The sequence below is a fragment of the Protopterus annectens genome, chromosome 11.part0, assembly GCF_019279795.1.
Source record: "Protopterus annectens isolate FY-2018-M chromosome 11.part0, PAN1.0, whole genome shotgun sequence".
Lineage (NCBI taxonomy): Eukaryota > Metazoa > Chordata > Ceratodontiformes > Protopteridae > Protopterus > Protopterus annectens.
This window is the reverse complement of record NC_056745.1, coordinates 336,192,092-336,214,269: the sequence shown is the minus strand read 5'-3', so window position 1 is coordinate 336,214,269 and position 22,178 is coordinate 336,192,092. Positions and strand designations below refer to the sequence as shown.

Sequence of the window (22,178 nt, the reverse complement as noted above, 5' to 3'; positions counted from 1 at the left end):
CCAATGCTTCGGCTCAGAGACTCATCCCAATCCAAGGGAACAGGAGCAGAACTGGTCAGGGAAACTGCCAGGGTCAAAGATGCAATTCTCTTTAGCTCTGACACCAATACTCTCGGAGCTCTCAGATCATGGGGCCCTGAAACTGAAGGACAGATCTGAGAAGGAGATACAACTGTATGGGAGGTGGAAGGAAGGCTCACAGATCTGATGGGAGCCAGAGGCAGTATAACCCCTGTATGGAGTTGAGCTCTGAGGATCTTTTTCATCATCCTATCCACTTCAACTTCAGAAAGACTCCTGGAGGAACTTACAGATGAGGTAGTCGACTCAGGTCTGGAGTGTTTCCTCAGAGTTTTGCATGAGAGGAAAATGCAGCCAAGGAGAAACAGGGCTGAGAACAAATTCAGATGAGCGAGTTCTCGGCATATGAGAAGTACCAGAAGTTGGATCCAATGATTTTAGATTCATAGGTTCAGCAGCAGGACTGCCTGAAATAAGTATCAGATTGGAAGACTTAAGATCCAAATTTTTTCTCTTTCGATCCAACGTTTGATCTGATAATATCTCTATTTTTTGTGGAGATTCCAGGGATGAAGTCTTCAGGGACTTAGATGGAGATAATTTTCTATGCTTCAACAGAGCCTTGGAGGATTTGCTGGGGTTTTGAGCCACAGAGGAGGGAAAAGAGGAAGGAGGTAATAACCCTTTGAGGACTAATTTATTCCTCCTGTCTGTGACAGCCCTCAAGTTAAACCCAGCACAAATGGTACAGTTCATATCCAGATGTGGTCCCCCTAAAAAATAAATGCACTCCCTGTAGACAGCTGAATTTGGAATTTTGTGCCCACAGGAATTGCATTTTTAAACCCTGTAGACTTCTCAGCCATAGTACTTTAACAATAAAGGAAAACTAGGGAAGATAAAAAGACTACCCACAATGGTAGTAACGAATACCCTGTCAGACTGGGTAAGAAAAGAGATTAGCCCTTCTACCTCAGTAAGGTAATGATAAGAAACCAAAAAACTAAGAAGGAGGAACTACACGATAAAAGTAATTAAGGGAAAGCACGCTTACAACACACCCAAAACGGCTTGAAATATGCTCAGACAGAGGATCCATGTCCATGCAAGGTGACGGCAAACAAGATCAGAGGTACTGGGGATGGACTAGGGCCTTATGGGTAGAGGGAGGAGGTTGAGGGTTGGATCTGAAGTCTGTGGAATGCAGCCGAGTTGGACCCTTGACCCATATGTTGAGGAAGAATAAAAAGGACAAAATCAGATCCTGTCTTTTTAGTCAACTCAGCCCTGGTTGACTGACTGTTTAAGAGGGTGGAAGATGCCCTGAAGCTTTTTGAATCTGGCCAACTGTTATACCCTTGGCAGGATATAACCCATACAGCTAAGGCTACTGCAGCAGTAGTCAATATGATGAACATACTGACATAAGGTTGACCCCACCACAAGAGCATCCAGCGCAGACACATTTCATGCAGAAGTCCTAGCAATCAGAAAAAAATGTTTTCTATGTTAGAAACATCAGTCAGCCTGATGATCTGGTTCAGATCCTCTAAGAGTTAATTTTTCCAAAACAAAGTTAAGATCCCAAGGGAGGAGCCACTTGTATTCTAGGTGGATGGGCATGCAGATCCCCATTCAAAAGTACTTTAAACACAGGGAATGCCTTGAAAGCGGGGCATCCATGAGCAGGCATACTGAAATAGATGAAAGATGAAACTTCATAGAGGAGTAAGAAAGGCCAGATGATAATAACTCACACAAATATTGTAGAAAAAGAGAAATATTAACCTTAAAAGTGTACCAGTTCATATTTTGCCTTCAACTAGAAATCTTTTCTATTTAATAATATTCCTAGTAGGTTTCTTTGCCTCCATTAATACCTGCTGCAAGTCCTCAGAAAATATGTGCCTGAAAGATATCAGAACTCTTTCAGATACTTAGGTGAAGTTATTTCAAAACTGGGGTACATCAGACAATCCCAGTCTTATGTCAGTAGTTTCAGCCAAAGAGGAAGCTTGTGTACTTGCCCTTGGCCATTTCCAAAAGAAGAGAGAAAAAGAAGTTATGTACTCACCATAACTTTCCATCTGAGTTGTTGCTTTTTATTTGTCTTCAACCTGTGGGACACTGATCCAGGATGGATCTGACTCGGCCTCATTTTTCCAGCATCAGATCCAAGCTCCATGCTCCTCCCCTACCCATAATGCCCCTGTCTCCCTCCTCACCTCAGATCAAGTTTGCTGCCAACTATAGCATTCCAACCTGACACAAGGCCTTACCCCTTGGGAAAAATACCCAGAGAGCACCACAGGAAAGAACAAGTTATGCCAAAGGAAAGGCTGTCTCTTCCAGCCAGTCAACCACACAGTCCATGAAAGGTGGGGGGAAGGAGGGAGGGATGGTTGAAGACAAATGAAAAGCAACAACTCAGATGGAATGTTATAGTGAGTACATAACTTCTTTATCTGAAGTTGTTTTCATTTGCTCTTCAACCTGTGGGACAGAGTCTCCAGCTACCAAAATCCTGGGAGGCCCTCATGCAAGGATATTCTGAAGCACTGTGGAGCAAAAGGATGTCCTGCTTCTGGATAGAAGATCCAACTTGTAGTGGGAGATGAAAGTATGTGAAGATGCCCAAGTAGTGGCAGAGCAAATGTCATCCAAAGAAACTCTGGACCAGAAGGCAGCTGATGTAGCCATAGACCTAGTATAGTGTGTCTTGACTTGACCTGGTGGAGATAATCCTTTGGCTGAATACACCAGAATTATGCACTGAGAGATCCAACGAACAATGGTGACCTTCGATACAGGTTTCCATAAAAAGGGCTTAGAGTAGGAAACAAAAAGTTGATCAGACTTACGAAAGGACTTTGTTCTGTGCAAGTAAAAACGTAATTGCCTATGAACATCCAGCAGGTGCAATTTATACTATGACTTATTCTGAAAATTCTGAAGGAAAACAGGGAGACTGATAACCTGATTAATGTTTGATTCTGAAGCCACTTTTGGAAGGAAAGAAGGATTAGTGCATAAGGACGCCCTGTCTCTATGGAAGACCATATAAGGAGACTTAACTGATAAGGCTTGAAGCTCCGACACTCTTTTGGCTGAAGTAATGCCAATCAGGAGGCTGTCTTCCAAGACAAGCTGCAGATCCACCGAAGCTGCAGGTTCAAAGGGGGAAGAAGCTAAGGCTTGAAGGAGCAGAGTAAGATCCCAAGGTAGCGTTGGGTCCTTGATTGGAGGCCTAAGTAGAAAGGTACCTTCAAAAAGGCTTTACAAAGTTTAGTAGAAGCCAGGGAAGTCAACTTATCTCCTAAATGTAAGTTAGGTACAGCTGCCAGCTGAACCTTAACCATAGAAAAGCTGGCACCCTGTTGAAAAATACCTGCCAGAAACTCTAAAATAGCAGGAAATGGAGCAGTAAAGGGATCCACATCACGTTGAGACACCCAAATCGAAAAACGTTTCCACTTACTAGAATAAACCTTCCTAGTGGAAGATTTATGAGCCGCTACCAATATCTTCTTAGTAGGAGAAGATAGCCCTGGAGTCCTAACTATCATGGGAACTGGAGCCACCAAGCAGCAAGCTTTAGACTAGCCAGATCTGGGTGTGGAATCCCTGAGGGATGTGAAATCAGATCCGGAACTGGATCCAACGTCCAGGGAGGACACACTACATGGGGCAATGAGGATGACTGAGTTCCCCAGACGTTGAGCTTTCTGAATGAACTGTGGAAACAGAGAAAATGGAGGATAAGCATACAGAAGACCAGAGGGCCAAGCATGAACCAGAGCATCTCTTGGAGACTCCGCTGGTGGAGGGTTCAGAGCAAAAAACCCGCTGCACTTTGCACTGTAAGGAGAGGTGAAGAGATTGCAGCAAGGCTGACCCACTTCAGAAAGATCTGTTTCACTACTGAAGGATTCAGAGACCACTCATAAGGCATCAGGATAGACCTGCTGAGCCTGTCTGCTAGAATTTTGGACTTCCCCAGAATGTGCACTGCCACCAGAAAAGAGCCGGTGGAGATCGCTCACACCCGCAATCTCATGGCTTCACGATAAAGGGCATAAGACCTGGTTCCCCCGTTTTGTTGATGTACCAGACTACAGATATGTTGTCTGTCTGGATGGCAATCGTTCCTAGGGGAAGATGGGCATGAAGAGCTTGCAACACCAGTAGCATCACCCTCATCACCAGGATGTTGGTATGCAGATGGGTCTCTAGGGAAGACCCATGTGCCTTGGACTCTCCTTCCCAAACAGTGCCTCCCCACCTGATTAGGGAGGCATCCATGGTCACTGGGTAGGAAGAATGAATGGACGACCCCAATGCAGGTCCGGGGAATGAATCCACCAGAGAAGGGAATCCCTGCAGGCTCAAGATAGACGAATGGGGAGGGACAACGTAAGATCTAGCAATGACCACTGGACCACTAGGGTCCATTGGAGCACCCTCATGTGCAACTGAGCCGTGGGAATGAACGGAAGATCTAGTAATGACCACTGGACCACTAGGGTCCATTGGAGCACCCTCATGTGCAACTGAGACATGGGAATGAGGGTGATCATGGCCACCATGGACCCTAATGCCCATAGGACATATTCCGCCAGGGGAGTTTGGGCTTAAAGAATGCACAGGATGTGATGCTTGAGTGATAAAAGCCTGTCTGAAGTTAGAAAAACATTGGTCTGAATGGTGTCTAACCATGCTCCAATAAAATCCAGAACCTGAACCGGGTCCAACAGTGATTTGTTGAGATTTATGGTGATGCCCAACTGGTGGGCATTCTGGAGAAGGAGATCCCTGGCTTGGCAGAGTTGACACCTGGAGGGAGCAGAAAGGAGCCAATCGTCCAGGTAGGGGAAGACCTAGAACCCCTGCAGCCGCTGGTGAGCTGCTAGTACTGCCATCACTTTGGTGAACACCCTGGTAGCTGTGGTTAGACCAAAGGTTAGCACTCTGAATTGATAATGATTGGCCCCAGCCGGAAGCAGAGGAACCTTTGAGAGTGTCTGTTCAATTTGATGTGATATTATGCATACTGGAGATCCACCAAGCACATCCAGTCATTCTCCTGCAGAAGGGCAGTATAGACTGGAGAATGACCATCCAGAATTTTGTCTTGGCAACTGACAGAGTCAGGGTTGAAAGATCCAGGATGGGTCTTAAGTCCCCCCTTTTCTTTAGCACCAAAAAGAACCTGGAATAGATGTCTAATCCAAATTAGACTGGGGGGAATGGGCTGGATGATTTGCTTTTCAAGCAGCTTGGAAATTTCCACAGCTGCATCCTCCCTTTGCATGGGTGGAACATCCAGGAGGTGCCTGGGAGGAAGTGGCATTTGAGTGAAGGGAATTGAATATCCTCTGGATATGATTTGCAACACCCACCGATCATCTGTGACAGACTCCCAGGCTGTTGGGTGTAGTGAGAGGTCACCCCCGACTGTCTCCAGAGACCAGCAGCCAGGAAACCCTTCAGGGCTGCTGTGCAGGCCTGTCTGGGAAGGAATCCCGAGACCCTTGGTTCCTCGAATCCCCTCTGCCATGAGGGCAGCATCTATCAAATCCCCCTCCACCTCTGGGGAAGGCGAGTCCTAAGCATCTTGGTAATAACGCTGAGATGTCCAGAACCACATCCTCTTCACCCCTCACTGATTCCTAGAAAAGGATTGCTGCGGGGTTGAGAAGTGGATTCTGATGGCAGACAAGGTCTTCCCATCCTTCTTGCTCTAGAGCAATGTGTCACGTACTGTCTTCCCAAAGAGAGTGGAACCATCACACAGGGTATTCATAAAGACTCCTTAAAGGGCTCTGAAAAGGCACAAAGTCAAAGCCAGATGTGACACCCGATGGCAACGCCTGCCCCAGCTGCTCTAGCAGTACCTTTGGTAGCATGAGATAGAAGCCACATAGAGGTGTTGGAAATGGAGGTGCGGGTGGCCATATGGGAGGAAAAAAAAAACTTCTTTTCCACTATCGACATGGACCCTGGGGCAGACTCAATGACCTCCTTGACCACATCTCATTGAAGCCTAATCATGTGTGCCATGTAGTTCAGTGCACGGACAGAGAATGTTGCTGAAGCATAGATCCACTTCCCAAAAACAGTCCATGGTCGTAGATACTCGGTTCAGTGGATGGACCATGGAGCTCTCCTGAGCGAGCTCCTTCTTGGTGGCTGTTGCCACCATCATGGCATCAACTAGGGATCCCTTCGACCAGTGCAGTTTGTCTGATAGGGCACTGAGGACCTTATCAGGGATTTGGGGATAGGCTCCACCGTGACGATCTCCTTCCACACCCAAGATGTAATCAGATCCACCAGGGGATCCACGGGAGGGGACACCTAGGAGGTAGAGGGTCCTGCACCAAATGCCTCCAGGAACACCGACTCATCAAGGTTGGGTTTTTGGGCAGACCACCCCCCATGCTGGTGAAGGATCTCCATGATGTCTCCAAGTTGGTGTCCTCAGTGACAGACTCCAGTGGGGAGTCTAAGTGTCTCCTTTTACACGTGTGTTTCCGAGGAACCTCCTTGGGGGGGGGGGTCTCTGGGTAGAACTCGAAAACTTCAAGTTGTTCCCATAGGAGAACCCTCTGGTGTGAAGAGGCAACAGGCTGTCCCTGAGGGGCGAGGATGGTAGAATCTGGACCAGACAAAGACTGAGCCAGGACAGACTCCAAGGATGAAAGCGTCATGGGGTCTTGATGGAACAAAGAGGAGCCACTCCACCACAAAGACAGAAGGAGAATGAACCATGACCGGATCCTTAATCCTCTGAGTCAATGGGGAGCTGGAGTGAACCTCCATGTGCTGAGACTCCAAAGTAGACGGCCTGGCTCCGAGTTTTTCCCCTTCGGATCCGGCACCGAGGCTATGGCTCCGAGAGCCAGATGGCTCTCAGTTGGTCGGAGTAAACTTGCTCAGGGCAATGGTTGGTGTTGAGGTACCAGGTACCATCGGCATCGAGGGGTCGACAACAAGGGGCCTTGGACCCAAGGACTCCAAAGCCGGGGGTCAGACTGGAGGGGAAGTAATTGGCAAAAAGGTGGACTGCATGCCCCCAGCCCCGGAGGGGGAGAGGGCAGGCAAGACTCCCATCTGAATCTGAGTGTGGATAAATCTTTGCATCATCCTGTCAACCTCGGCTTCAGAAAGGCTTCGTACTTGGTGGAGAAGGCCACAGACACCAGCCTAGAGAGGCAGTGGGGAAAGGCTGACACATGGGAATGGCCCCAAGAAACCTCCAGCTCCAGGGAGAAACAAGGTGAATGAAACTGGGGGCTTGGCCAACGAAGTGCGGTCAGGGGACCACTTCCTAGGCCTATCCCAGTCTGGGTGCTTATGCTTCTCCCCGTCCCCGGTCCTCTTGGCAGGAGGTTGCATCCCAGAGGCCAGGATGGAGGAAGAAGCTGAAGCTGAAGTAGAAGCTGGGCCTCCATGGTAGGAGGAAGGAGGAGGCCTTAAAGATCAACTTATTCCTCCTGTCTATCAATGCTCGGGGTTTGAACCCCATGCAGATCGAACAGTAGGAATCTAGGTGTGGGATCCCTAAACAGACCACGCATAGAGGGGGAAGCTTATGTCCACACTCTGTGCACTTCCAGAACCCTGGTTTTGGTGTCTCTGCCATGGTAGATAGAAGAAGAGGACCCACAAACACTCTCACATGCATATCTAGAGTGAGAGAGAGAGATAGAAGAGGGAAAAGGGATTACGTACTTTTTTTTTTTTTTTGAGAAACTAAGGACCGACGACTGAGCGCAAGGGTATAAAAAGTGGAAATGAAGACAGGAAGGATCAAAAGGACAGAATTAAATAACAAAATTCACTCACCAAAAGCCTGGAGCAATGGACCACAATGCTAGCGATACGTACGGCAAACAAGATCTGAGGGGAGAAGGGAGACAGGGGCATTATGGGTAGGGGAGCAGCTTGGAGCTCAGATCAGATGCTGGAAAATGTGGCCGAGTCGAATCCATTCCCAATCAGTGTCCCACAGTTTGAAGAGCAAATTAAAACAACAACTTCAGATTCACAGTTATCTGGGCCAGAAGGGAGTCAACACAATGATCTTTGGACAGCCCTTCTGAATCTTCAGAATGATCCTGGATATAAGTGGAATATTCCTGTCCAAGGAAGTAAAAATGCATCCGTTTTCCAAGCCTGCTTAGATGGAATCATGGAGCAGAATTTTGCCAGTTATTTGTTGGGAACGGAAGGAAAAAATATCTACCTGAGATTTTCCCCCCAGCCGGATCAGATCCTGAAAGACCTCCTGTTTCAGCTTCCATTTGTGAGCCTGTCCTGGTCCTGCTCAGCTTGTCTGCCACAATGTTTTGATCTGATGGTGATGTTAGATGCCTATAGAGTGAGATTGTGCTGAAATGCTACATTCCAAGCTAGCATAGCTAATGTGAACACAGGGTAAGGTCTGAAGCCCCTGTTTCTTTATGTACCACATCACTGAGGTGTTATCTGCAATCACTTCCAACAGTCCTAGGGACCATAGATAATTAAGTGAGGTGACAGCATTTATGACTGCTAACATCTCTTTTATGTTTGTGTGTCTTGATCTGTCTGTTTTGTTCCAAAGTCCTTGCGCTTTTACTCCCAGAGACACTGCTTCTGAAGCAAAGACAAAGGCATTTGTAGTTACAGACTGTGATGGAGCTGAAAGGGAAAATGTGACACCTGGATTCACATACGACTAGTCTCTCCATCAAAGAATTTCCCTTTTTACAAATTCCAAAACTGGAATTTGGAATTTCAGGGGTTGCTAATCTTGGGACCAAACAGATTTGAGGTACCACTGAATCTTTCTCATGTGGACTCTGGCTAAAAGAATCATGACAATCAGGAATGCCATGAATCTTAGCATTCTGAGAAACTCCCTTGATGAAGTCCTGGACTGACTGGAAAAACCTGGGAACAGATCTAGATATAAATCTACCGTTTTTGTGTGGAAGAAAAACTCTTTGACCTGTGGTATCTAGGAGACACCCCAGAAAAATAATCATGTGAGAAGGAGCCACACAAGACTTATGAATATTCTGCTGAAAACCCAGTCAGTGAGAGATTCCTGGCTCTTTGAAAAAGACTCTGCAAAGATAAGCAAGCCATCTACATAAGGAAGAATGTGAATGCAATGCAGTCTGCAATAGGCTATCAATGGAGCTACACACTTTGTGAACATCCTTGGAACAGTGGATAACCCAAAGGGCAACACAGACACAAAAGACCCTAAAAAAATTGAAAGCTGAGCCTATAGGAATAAGATAAGCATCATTTAAGTCCACAGTTACCAAAAAAACAGAGAGGGGAGAATCAGTGGTAACAGGTTGTGGAAGGGATAGCATTTTAAATTTTTGGACTTTCACAAACTGATTGAGAATGGACAGATCTAGGACTGGTTCATAGGTAGGTTCTAGGCTATCAGCCCTGGGGCCTATACAAGCCCAGCCAAAAAGGTTCCCTGGCTTTTGCCACCCAAGAAAATTATTTTCTTGTGCCACTGTCGAGCAGAGCCACAGAGGTGATCCCCGGGGTAAATTTCCTATTTCCCATCCAATCATCAAGATTTTCTTGAAGAGTGCTAATGAAGAGCTTTGTTTGATATAGATAGGTAGCCTATTCCAGAGTACAGGAAGTCTCTGGGACAGGAATCTATCCCTCCGGCATGTTCTGTGTATTGTGGTGACAAGGTTTAGGTCCCTAGAGAGTGCAGATCAGAGGGATTGGGATTTATTTAAGTGGAGCATGTCCAACAGCTCTGGGTTTGACATAGCTTTGTATGTTAGGCAGAGATCACCTCTGAGTAGGCGATATGCGACGGAGTAAAGCTGGAATTTTTTGAGACGGTCTGCATAGGGCATCTGTTTGAGGCTGGTAATCCTCTTTGTGAGGTATTTCTGCGGCCTTTCCAGTTGTTGTAGATGTCTTGTGAGGTACATACCAAAAGGGGCACTGTACTCTATAATGGGTCTAAAGAGTGATGAGTAGAGGGGAACAATGACCTCTTTTTCTGGATGAGAAACCTTTTGTGATGAGGTGTGCCACATAGAAGGATTTCCTGACTACTGTGGTGATGTTATTATCAAAGGAGAGACTACTGTCCACCTGTGTCCCAAGGTCTCTTATCACACTTTCGGTGTTGAGTACACTACTGCCTATGTTGTAGTTCATGGGTACAGAGTTTTTACCAAAGGGGATGACAATGCACTTTTTGGCATTGAGCTTGAGGCCATGGCTTTGACACCAGGCATCTGTCTCAGTGAGGCCCTTTTGTAGGATGTCCACATCGTTAGGAGTTTCGATTATGGCTCATAGTTTGCAGTCATCTGCGAACTTAGTTAACCAAAGACCTTCTGTGTTAGCCTGTACTTCACAGAAGTAGATACCAAACAGGAGAGGACCCAGGACTGAACCCTGTGGTACTCAGCTTGTCACTGGTCTGAAGTCGGATTTGGAGTCTGCTACTTTCACAATGTGGGTTCTGTCAGTGAGCCAGTTGGCAACCCATCTTGTGACATAGGGATTTATACCTAGTTTAGTGAGTTTATCTATAATTCCAGAGTGGGGGATGGTGTCAAAAGCCTTGGCAAGATCTAGATAGGCTGTGTGAACCACCTTACCCTTGTCTACGGCTTTGGTGACTGCTTCAAAGAAGTCTATCAGGTTTAGGAGACAATGATCTGCCTTTTACAAACCCGAACTGGGTGGGGTCCAGAGTTTGGAGATTACCAATGTCTTTGTTTATAAGTTCCATGATGATACATTCCACGGCCTTGCAGACCAGGCTCGTCAGGCGGTGGTAGTTCCCGGGGTCCATGGTGGCTCCCCCCTTGTGGAGTGGGATAACCATTGCTGTGTGCCATTCAGCAGGCATAAAGCCTGAGTTGAGGCTATGACTGAACATGGGACTTAGGTGGGGTGCCAGTTCGTTCTGTAGTTCATGTAGAACGCAGCCTGGGATGTTGTCTGGTCCCATGGATGCTGTGCTCTTGGCTTTGGAGAGTGTGTTTTTTATCTGTGCAGCCGTGATTACAGGAACTTTGCATTCTTCCGGTATAGAGATGGGCTCTTTAGGGGGTGAGAGTGGGGTAAAGTTAGCACTGAACCTATCTGCCAGGATGTTGGCAATATCAATTGGGTCTGTATATTTAGTGCCATTGTGCTGTAACTCAGAGCAGATCTGAGTTTTGCCATTGAGATTCTTGACATAGCTATAGAATGTTTTGTGGCTGTCTTTAGAATCAGTGGCGATTTTGTTTTCGTAACTAGCTTTGGAGGATTTCATCAGGGATCGTAGCTTCTTACTGAGGCTGACCAGGGAGCTCCTCCACTCATGGGATTTTACTCTCTTTTGCAACAGTTTCTTCCTTCAGTTGTACAGTTTGTTTATGGCAGGAGACCACCAGATTGGCTTCCTTTTTTTGGAGGATAGCGTCTTGGTTCCGTTTGGGATAGCACGATCCATGCACTCATGTAAGTGCTTATAAAGTGCAATTGTGTAGGATTCAGTAGTCGTACCTGTATTGTCCATCTGCATGGGTGTTATGAAGTTCACCACTTCTGTCTTAAGAAGCATGAATTTGGCTTTGGAGAAAATTTTTACCATGGTTTCCTTAATGGGGGGTGGGGGCAGGATGTGGATATCTAGGGTAATTAGCTTATGGTCAGATTGGACCAAAGAGGCATTGACTTCAGGTGTGGAACACTGGTCACTCATGTTGGTAATGACTAGATCTAGGATATTGTTGCCCCTGGTAGGGGTGTGGATAAGTTGATCCAGGGCAATTGGAGTTTATGAATTCCAGAAAGCGTTGAGCGAAGGAGATGGTACACGGGTAGTTTTTCCAGTTAATGGTGGGGTAGTTGAAATCACCCATTATTAGGGTGTTTGGTTGAACCCTAATATTTTCCAGTACATCAAGAAAAGAGGAGTGGGAATCCTGGGGCATGGTGGGTGATCTGTAGCAAGCTACAATTTGGATTGCAGTTTTGCCCAGAGTTAGTTGCACTTGGATAACCTCGGCTGTATTATGCTGAGCAACTAGCCTGGAGGTGTGGATATCCTTAATGAATATGGACACACCTCCGCCTTTGGTGTTCCGGTCCTGGTTACATGGCCGAAAAGAGTGGTATGAGTTATAGTCTGGTAGTGCATGATGTTTATTTATTTGGTACCAGAAACATTCTTGAATAAAAAACTTAGAGAAGACGGAACAGGTTCTATTACTTACTGAGGTTGCAGGTGCTGAATGACAAGATTGAAAAAAGTTTAGTCTGTTGGATGAGTAGGAGTTCCATGAAAAGGGGGAAAGGACTCCCACTGCCATCTGTACCCCTGATGGATCACTCTCAGAACCCACTGGTCTGATATTACCTGTTGCCAAAGAGAGAAATGGAAAGCCAGATTTTGAGGAAAATATAAAGGCTTGCCAGGATGGGAAGGGGTTATCATTTAGAGACAGTCATTCAGACTTTTTGGACTGGCTTGGTTTCTGACAGGCTCCATCTCCTTTTTGGAGTCTTGCTGTCACTTTTTTTTTTAATCTGCTTATGTTTCCTTTTATTAAAAAAAAACAATCAAACAAAAAAAGTTTTCACACATGCCTCAGTACTTAACTTAGAGAAAAATGGCTTACAAATCTGAGTTCCTTCTTGAGTCAGTTTCACTCTCTCATCACACTTTTTAAGAACCTCAGCATCAGATGGTCCAAAAACAACCTCCTTATCCAAAGAACAATTCAAAACTTCAGCTATAACATCCTCAGATAAATTTTGAGAAAGTGACTATGTAAACCATCTGACAATTCCAGAAGCAGCAACTTTGGAAGAGGCATCGGGCGAATTATAAGCACACTTTAGAGTGCTTAGTCACTTGAGAAACAGAACCAATAAGTGTATTCATAGAACATTTTTCCTCAGAAGAGTGAAAAGTGGCTGTAATATTCCTCATTTTATCAAATGATACAAGCAAAAAATTTAATATGTGAGCTTGACAATTAAGAATTGTAAAAGCAAGTGTGGCAGAAGTATACAGTTTTCTCTAAATGTCAAAGGCTTTCTCATTCTTTTTAAAGGGGGATGCATTATCATTAGCATTTACCAAATGTTTAGCTGCAGCAAAATGTACCAAAGAAATCACTGCAGGGTCAGCTCCAGAATAAAAAAATTTAAATTTGTAAGACCGAGGAACTTTATACAATCTATCTGCCTTCCTAAGTGCTGCAGGGTGGCTGTCGGGCGTGTTATAGGCTGTAATAAAATATTCTCCAAAGCTGGAAGCATTCCTCTCCACTGCTGTGATTTTGTGCATAGTGCTATGACTTTGGCCCACGGATTTTTGCCTTGCTCCTCTCATGAAGTCAAACGTGTTTATGAGTACACACTTTATTAAATATATAAACTAAGCATATAGAAAGATTCACTACCACTAACTATATACGGTCTAGTAAATAATAACTTTCAATTGTAAAAAATAAGAAAGTACTCTTTATGACTTCTGCTATTATTTTTAAATGCCAATGCTATGACTTTAATGCTTGGAGATTAGCTGGAAGTACAGGAGTAACAGGAGTATGTTGAGGAAATTACAGTTATACTTAATCGTAATCATAGCACTCAGCTGTCCAGACTTTCACAGAATATCCAGATTTTTGACCCATATTTTTGGTCCATTTCTCATAAAATTTTAGATTTCTGGCAAACCACTGAGGACTGAAGTCAGAAAATAAGGGCAAACATTTGATTTTCAGACTTAATCTCCTACATAAATCCATGTTAATGCAAAACCTGTTGTTCTATCAACTTTCTAAGTTTGTAAGAGTGATATTTAAAAAGTATCCCTATTTTTCAGCTTTTGTCCCCCCCTATTATTTGTGCCTTTGTCCAGAGTCCTTGCTCTATGAGGCTGAGAGGTATGATCGTAATATTTTTTCAAAGACACTGGAATGTCATTATGTTCCTAGTGAAACTAAGAGACCATCAGAAAAAACACTATCTCCAGAATCAGAATCAATGACCTGAGGGAAAAAAACACAGACGTTCCCTCAAAATCATTCCCTTACTCATTATACTGGAATCTTCATAAATTAAAGAATTCCTTTTTCTTTTACTAGTAAAACCAGAGTGAGAGGGATCAAGAGCTTGGACTATGCCCAGCAAATCTTTCCTGTCTGAAGTAACTGTTCCTTGTAAAGTTCTACTTTGTCTTGATGAAGAAAAGCCATCATGAGAGATGTATCTAGGAGATATCCAAGAAACACTATCCTGTAAAATGGAATGAGAGATTTCTCTCTTGTCACCTGAAAACCAATCTGAGAAAAAAAAAGTCACTACCCAGTCCAGAGATGCTTTACAACTTGTAAAAAAAACTCTGTAAAAATAAAGCAGTTGTCTAAATATGGAAAAATGTGAATGCTCTACAGTATACAATAGGCTATTCTAGAAGTCAGACACTCTGTAAACACCCTTGGAGCTGTATACAAGCCAAAGGGTAAAGCAGAAAATTGAAAATGTAAACATGTTATGGAAAATGTAAAAAGTATCTGTAATCTTTGAGAACTGGAATGTGATAAGCATCTTTTAAATACAGAATTCCAAGAAAACTGAGAGGTGGAATGAGACATAAAAGAAACTGCAGTGAAAGCATTTTGAATGTTGGTATTTTGATGTAAAGGTTTAGAAAAGAAAGGTCTAAGACTAGTCTCCAAGTTCCTCTTTCTTTGGCACCATAACAGTTCTTGAACAGAACCCTTTCTCTGTTTGATCTGAGGAACAGGTTCTATAACACCATGAGATAGCATTCAACCTAGAATAGGAGATAACAGGGATGTTTGATTGGACAGAAGCAGCAAAATCCCTTAAAAAGAAGGCTGGGAAGTCTCATTGTTAGTCATAACCTTTTTGAATGATCTTTAAAACTCGATTATCTGAGGTTATCTGATGTCACAGGGGAAATACCTAGATTTAAGGCAAGTTTTACTGAAATGCCAGGGTGGAAAAGGGAAAAATATGAAGGGGCAGCCTGCTTTTTTTAGACTGTCCTAGGTTCTGGAAGAATCGCCCCTTCTTTTTTTTAACCTCGTTGCCATTGCTTTTTGCATTTTATCTGTGCTTCACTGAGATCCTTTATTTTGTTTTCTATAAAAGGAACCTGAACCGAAAGGAAAGTTTTTACTGTATTTTGAAATAGATGACTGACAAATCTGGGTAACCCCCTGAATTAACTTTCCCCCTTGCTCAAATCTTTTAACAACTTCAGCAAAGGAAGGGCCAGAAAATACCTCTTTATCCAGGGGAGTGTTCAGGAGCTCAGCTTTGACATGCTCTGGTAAATTCTGTTTATGTAGCCAAGTAAGTCTTTTCATCACTGACTAAGTGGCAACTTCTGTAGAAACAGCATCAGCAGTGTCATAAGAGCATTTTAAAGATTGCTCAGTTACCTGAGACATTGGAAGAAATTAGAGTTCAGAGATGTATTAGTCACCAAAGAGAGGAGTTCAGTAATTAACTTTCTCATACTCTTAAAAAAACAGCAGAAATTTAGGCATGTGAGCTTGACAATTCACTATTCTGAAAGCTGTGGTGGAAGAAGTATACCATTTCTTCTATAGCCTATCATAGGTTTTCCCAACTTTGTCCGAAGGAATAGGGTAAGCTGACAACAGCTGTTTGCTCGATGATGGGTTTGAAAGAAATAAATGAACAGTCTGATCTAGGTTTTGACAAAAGAAATTTGTGTGTCTGAGGAACCTTATATAATTTATCCGACTTCTTGGTGACAGGTGCCTTGACTGTTAGGCAAACTGCTGGCTGCAAAGAAAGCATCTTTTAATAGGTTCATACGTAAGTTCTAGGCTAGCTGCCCTTGTGGGCCGTTTTAAGCCAAGCCAGTTTCCGTTTCCCTTTTTTGTGCTTGCACTAACCTATCCTACTTGGTTAGATATTGACCTTATCCATTCCATGGTCGATAATTATATATTACCCCTAACGAGAATAACTGGGATCATACCATAGATAATTTAAGAGGATTCACATATGAGACAAAGCATTTAGGGGTTGTCTCTGTCAATTAGGAGTACAGGAGCAGTCATGGGGTAAATTTTCTTTTTTCCATCAACATATCCAAGTTGCATTTGAATATGGACAGGGATGATCTTTGTTTTATGCAGACAAAGAGTCTGTTCCAGAGCCGTGGTATCTTCTGCGAGATAAACCTGTCCCTCCAAACCATTCTGCTGAAGAGGTTTAGATCCCTAGACTAAGTATTTCTGATGCCAACTGATTTGTTGATGTGCTGTAAATCCATCAGTAATGGGTCAGAGGATGTATTGTATGCCAGATGCAGGTCACCTCTTAGCAGTCTGTAGGATACAGAGTATAACACAGAGCTTTCAGTTGGTCAATGTAGGTCATGTTGTTTAGACCTTGTATCTTTTTAGTGTGGTATCGCTGTGGGAGTTCCAGTTGTTGCATGTATTTAGACAGATGCATGCTAAAGGGGACATTATACTCAATGACTGGCCGAATGAGGGAAGAGTAAAGGAGTTCAATGACATCTTTAGATCTAGCCATAATACCTTTGTTTATAGAATATGCAATGTAGAAGGACTTTCTTACAACAGACACAGGCTTCAAAAAAGTTATGTCACTGTCCACATAAGTTCCGAAATCTCGAACAACTGGGTTAGCTCTTAGGGGCATATTCAATTGTCAATGTGGTAGTTCTTGGGCTGGATGACTTCCCAAAAGATACAGAAATGCATTTTTTGTCATTTAGTTTTAGACCATAATTTTGGCACTTGTTATTTATTTGGGACAAACCTTCCTGCAGGATGGATAAATCATTTGGGGATTCAATAATTGCTCCTAGCTTGCAGTCATCTGCAAACTTAGTCATCCAGAGCCCTTTGGTATTGGATTTTACTTCAGAAAAGTATATGCTAAACCGGAGAGGTCCTGCCAGAGATCCCTGGTGGTACTCCACTGGTGACTGGTCTCCATGTGGAGATAACTTCCCCTATTTTGACTGCTTGCATTTTATCTGTGAGCCAGTTGGCAATCCAGAAGTTGACAGAGGGGATTATTCCCAGTTTATTTAGCTTTTGTATTATGTCTGAGTGGGGAATTGTGTCAAAAGCTTTGGCCAGGTCAAGGTATGCGGTGTGTACTGTTTTGCCTTTATCCATTGCTTTGGTGACCTTTTCAGAAAAGTCCACCAGGTTGGATAAGCATGACCTGCACTTGCCGAATCCAAACTGAGACGAGTCCGGTAATGCTGGCAAACCTGGAGGAACAGCTGTAGGTTCAAGAAACTCTACTGTAATAAGTGATAATATCTTTGCCGGGATTTTGGTGCTTCTTTTTGCTCCTGCTAAAATTACTCCTTCATTCTGGCAATAGTACTAGAAAAAGATAACGCATCAGATGAGGAATCTGAAAGACTGCATAATGCTATGGCAAGATTCAGAGTCAGTGCTGAGTTTAGGTTAAGTTTAGGTTCATGGTAGACAGAAGTACTACAGGGCATGTAATTACAGACTGGACAAAACATATCGTGCAATTAATACAAGTAGGCACACTATACCCCCTCCCATTTCTAAGTACATAATGTCTCCAGGGTTGTAGAATGAGTCAGATATGCATGTTAGTCAGTATGCCTGTTCTCTGTCACACTGTTCTTCACCAGCAGCGTACAACATCCCTTCCCCATTTATGAGCATGCAGCATCCAGAATATGTTTTTGTTGTGCCGTTTTATATCACAAGTAAAATATTCTACACATTTTACATGGCAAGGAAACATTTCTGTTACTGTATATAGGACGATGCTTAAAGTCCAGTGGGGGACTGACCAATAAAAATATGAGGCTCAAAGTATACTTAATCTGCCACTGAGAATGCTGCTCCAAGTATGACACTATGACCTGGGTCAGTGACAGGGTGTGGCAACAACTGTACAATGACTTGTGGTAATCCTGCTGTAAAGACCAACTATGTTAAAAGTCTGTACTAACTCCTCAGACAGTAACAAAGACTGACAAGGGCACTTAGTTATTCAAGGTAAAAAGATGGAAAAAAGTAACTGAGTTACTCAAATTTTCATGCTGTAAGAAAGCACACAGAAATTTTAATGCTTTGGGTTTAGTGGGCAAAACTCCATTTTTAAAGCAACAAACAAAAACTTCACATATTATGAAGTATGACTTCAGGAAAGTTAAAAGTGAAGCCTGGCTGTGTGGCAAGGAAGGAAAAGAGCCCTGACTATGCCCCAAATAACCTGTGTTTTATAAGTGGCACATGAAACTGGAAGGGCCAAGCGGGGAGTGTGGATATAAGCAGATTATTTCAGCTTACCCATCCTGGGGAGGGAGGAAGGAAGGAAGTGGCCTGGACTACTGCAGTGCTGACCCATAACGGAGTCTGAGGGGTGACACTATGGCCAGGGTGAAACAGCCAGTACAATGCCAGGAGGTTTGGTGTGATGCACATGTCTTTGGAGAAAGCAGCAAAAGAGAGAGTGAAAGTCACTACCAGAAGGGGATGAGCTACCTCCTGCAATATGACCGCCTATTCACAACTTCTGACTTTTGCCTCAAGGGAGGACATATGGAGCAGGATGACATGACCAAGGAACATATAGACCACAGGACTCTCACCATGGAAGGGGAACAAATGGGCTTACTATAACCCTTAGGAGGAACAAATGGATCTACAGAAAGATGGAAGGAGGAGCTTGAAGAAAGTCAGTGCAGGGCTAAAAATAAAAAGTTAAATGTGAAATGATAAAACTAAAATCAAAAGCAAAAATAATTAACTAGTCGTGCATACATCCATAATATTAAAGACTACTAGAAAGCACTAAAGAACAGTCAGACCTATTAGTTTGACTAGTGTAATATGCAAAGCTGTAGAACAAATTATTATGGAAATGATCAATAAAGACATAGGGAGACTTCAGACACTGGACTCAACCCAGTTTGGTTATGTCAAGGGAAGATCATGCCTACTAAACTCTTTAAGAAGCTCACCAAGGCGATGAATCAGGAGAAAATGGTGCATACCACCTTTCTGGACCTGGCTAAGGTGTTGGATACGGTTTACCTTCATGTGTGCATTTTGCACAAGGGCAAACAGCAGTTGTCCGAAAGGAAGTTTGCAAAATTTGCAAACGCCGAATGGAAAAAGGTTTGAATGTGCAATGAGCGAATGCACAGTGACAGTCGGCATTTTTGGGCAGATTGCACTATAGTGGGGATCGGAAAATGGTCCCTTTCCCAACTGTAGTGCGATCTCGGAGTTATAATATTAAAGTAGGGCGGTGAGGGGGGGGGACGCAGCCCCCCACATGGGGGGTGCAGGGGGGCTTGCCCTCTGCTTTACACTTCATTACATTGTCTTTTTGACATTAATGTTCAAAAATCAGTGAATCTGCTGTTCAATTTGCTGATTTTCGAACATTGAAAACTGTCACTGCTTTGATTTTCATGGTTACGATTCACTCATATGAGCAATCGCACCACTGTATTTCGCTGTTATAAAGGTAAAATGTTGGATACGATACCCCACTCAGGTATACTTGACAAACTCACTTAACTGGGCACATACCCCTACATAATTCACTGGATTGCCAGCTGGCTCACAGACAGGACCTAGGAAGTTAGGACTGGTGATACCAACTTCACTAAGGATACCGGTCACCAGCAGAATATCTCAGGGCTCTGTGCTGGGATGGCTCCTATCTGGCATCTACCTCTTGGAGGTAAAAGCAAATGTCAAGGGCCTTTGACTGACCAAGTTCACAGATGACTCCAAATTGGAAGCTATTATAGATTTCCTCCATGGCACTAACATCTTACAAGAGGGTCTAATACAGACAAATTACCAATGCCAAAGTCACAAACTAAAACTGAATGCCAAGAAATGCATTAAAATGCCTTTTGGAAAAACTGCCACCCATGCTAATTACTTCGCCAATAAGACACTCTGAAGAGATGACATATGTAAACAGTAATCTGGCCTTTGACCAATATGGGGCCAAGGTAGAAAGAAAATCATTCTATGTTACCCAATTTATAAGTAAGGGTACTGCATTCTGGTTCAAGGAAGTCATAGTGACACTTTATGATAAGTCTGATGAAGGCAGAATAGAGTACAATGCCCCCTTTGGCATGTACATGACCAGACATATCCAGCAGCAGGAACACCCAAAAAAGATTTATAGCCCTGTCGCTATACTCTGTCTCCTACAAATTACAGAGGTGATTTAAGCCTGGCATAAAAGCATCCTCGGATCCAGCTCTGATAGACCTTTTGCATATCTGCAAAATGAACAGCATCAGAACCACTAGATCCAATGATTTAAATTTTTTTTATGACAGACAAGACATGTTAGTGACAGATGCGTCTCAGAGGATCCCTATGTTTTGGAACAGGGTCTCCATCCCTAACCATATTTAACTGCAACCTTGGCCAATGGATGGGAAATCAGAAATTCACCACGGATATGACCCCATTTCTCTGACAGACAGAGGCAAACAGTTGCGCCCAAACTAACATACTCCCACAACTTCTAGAAACTTCCTAAATAATATATCCTCCACAATCTCTAGAAATGTCCTAACGTACCCCCCCAACCTCTAGAAACTTCCTAAGTAACATACCCTCTCCTAATAAATGACCATGACACATAGAGACACAACTGGGATGGAATGCACAATTAAAAGCTCTTGTGGTTGTTAGCCTAGTATACAAATACGAACCTATGACTCTAAGAAATACAACTGTTATTGTATTTTTTACAGGGTTTGTAGCACAAAAAAACAAGACATGATTAAGGGCTTGTAGCACACAAAACAAGACAGGATTAAGTGCTTTCATTCCAAATATACTGAGGAGTTTCATCAGAATCTATAACCATGTAATTTCCTGTCCTTAAATATTTCTCTACCAATTAAACAATATCATTACTCAATTTCCGCAAAATATACGTGCATAATAACCTCTTATTATTAATCAATGTACTTAAAACTGAAATAAAGAAAAAATATAACTAAAAAAATATAAAATACATGTCAACTCGATATTATCAATTCATATAAATGTTTAACCTTATTTGACAGAATTTAAAACTATTTTAATATACATACTCAAAAAATCAATCAAATGTAATAAACACTTTAAATCCTATCAACTCTTAAAGCCAAATCACTGCAAATACTAATCTTTTCATCCAAGTCAGGGAAACAAAAGGCATCCAACAATAACTGTCAGTAAAGTTCCCTGTATTGTACATAAGCTTCCCAATTACCTCCCCTCTTGTTCCTAGCCACCTATTCCAAAACAAAACAAAAAAAAAATATATATATATATATATATATATATATATATATATTTCTTTTAAATTCAAACATTTGGTGGCATGCTTACTAAGGGCATTATTCCCATCCTTCCTTTTAATAATATAGTTGTGCTGGTAAATATGTCTCTTCAAAGCAAGTTCAGTTTTCCCTATAAAGAACGTTGAGCAGAAAGAGCAGATACTGGTTTAGGGTTATTTATTCATTAATATAATCACTTTCCAATATAAACTGACACTACAAACATTCCCCATATTTCATCATCTTACTATTCTCATCTCTATTTTCTTTATTCCCTTTATTTGCTCCTTCTAAATGTGACTTGATATTTTTCCATTTTTATATACTATTGTGGGACTGTTCCCTAATTTAAGGATCAGTCCCAAACCCCCATCCTAGTTCCTGTTTAAAATGTGCTTAACATTTTGGGCTTCATAATTAAAAGCCATCACCATAGCCCCATTATAATTATTATTTTCTCATACCTGGGGTGGTATACTATCCAGATATCTAATGATGGGTAAAAAAACCTATCTGCTTACCACAAATTTCCTTCGAAATCTCATCCAACAACTTAGTTGGATATTTCCTGTCTAAAAGCATTGTTTTCAGATTATACAATTCCCTTAAAAAAATCTCATATTCAGAGAATTCTATATAGGGAAAACTGAGTTTGCTTTGAAGAGACATATTTACCAGCACAACTAAGCTATTAAAAGGAAAGATGGGAACAATGCCCTTAGTAAGCATGCCACCAAATGTATGAATTTAATTTTTT

General features: G+C 42.8%; 1 protein-coding gene across 2 annotated transcripts in view; it reads right to left on the bottom strand.

Moving 5' to 3' along the window:
• The window catches only part of NFYB (nuclear transcription factor Y subunit beta), a 534,217-nt gene that overhangs the window by 202,958 nt on the left and 309,081 nt on the right, over positions 1–22,178 (bottom strand). The window lies entirely within an intron of this gene.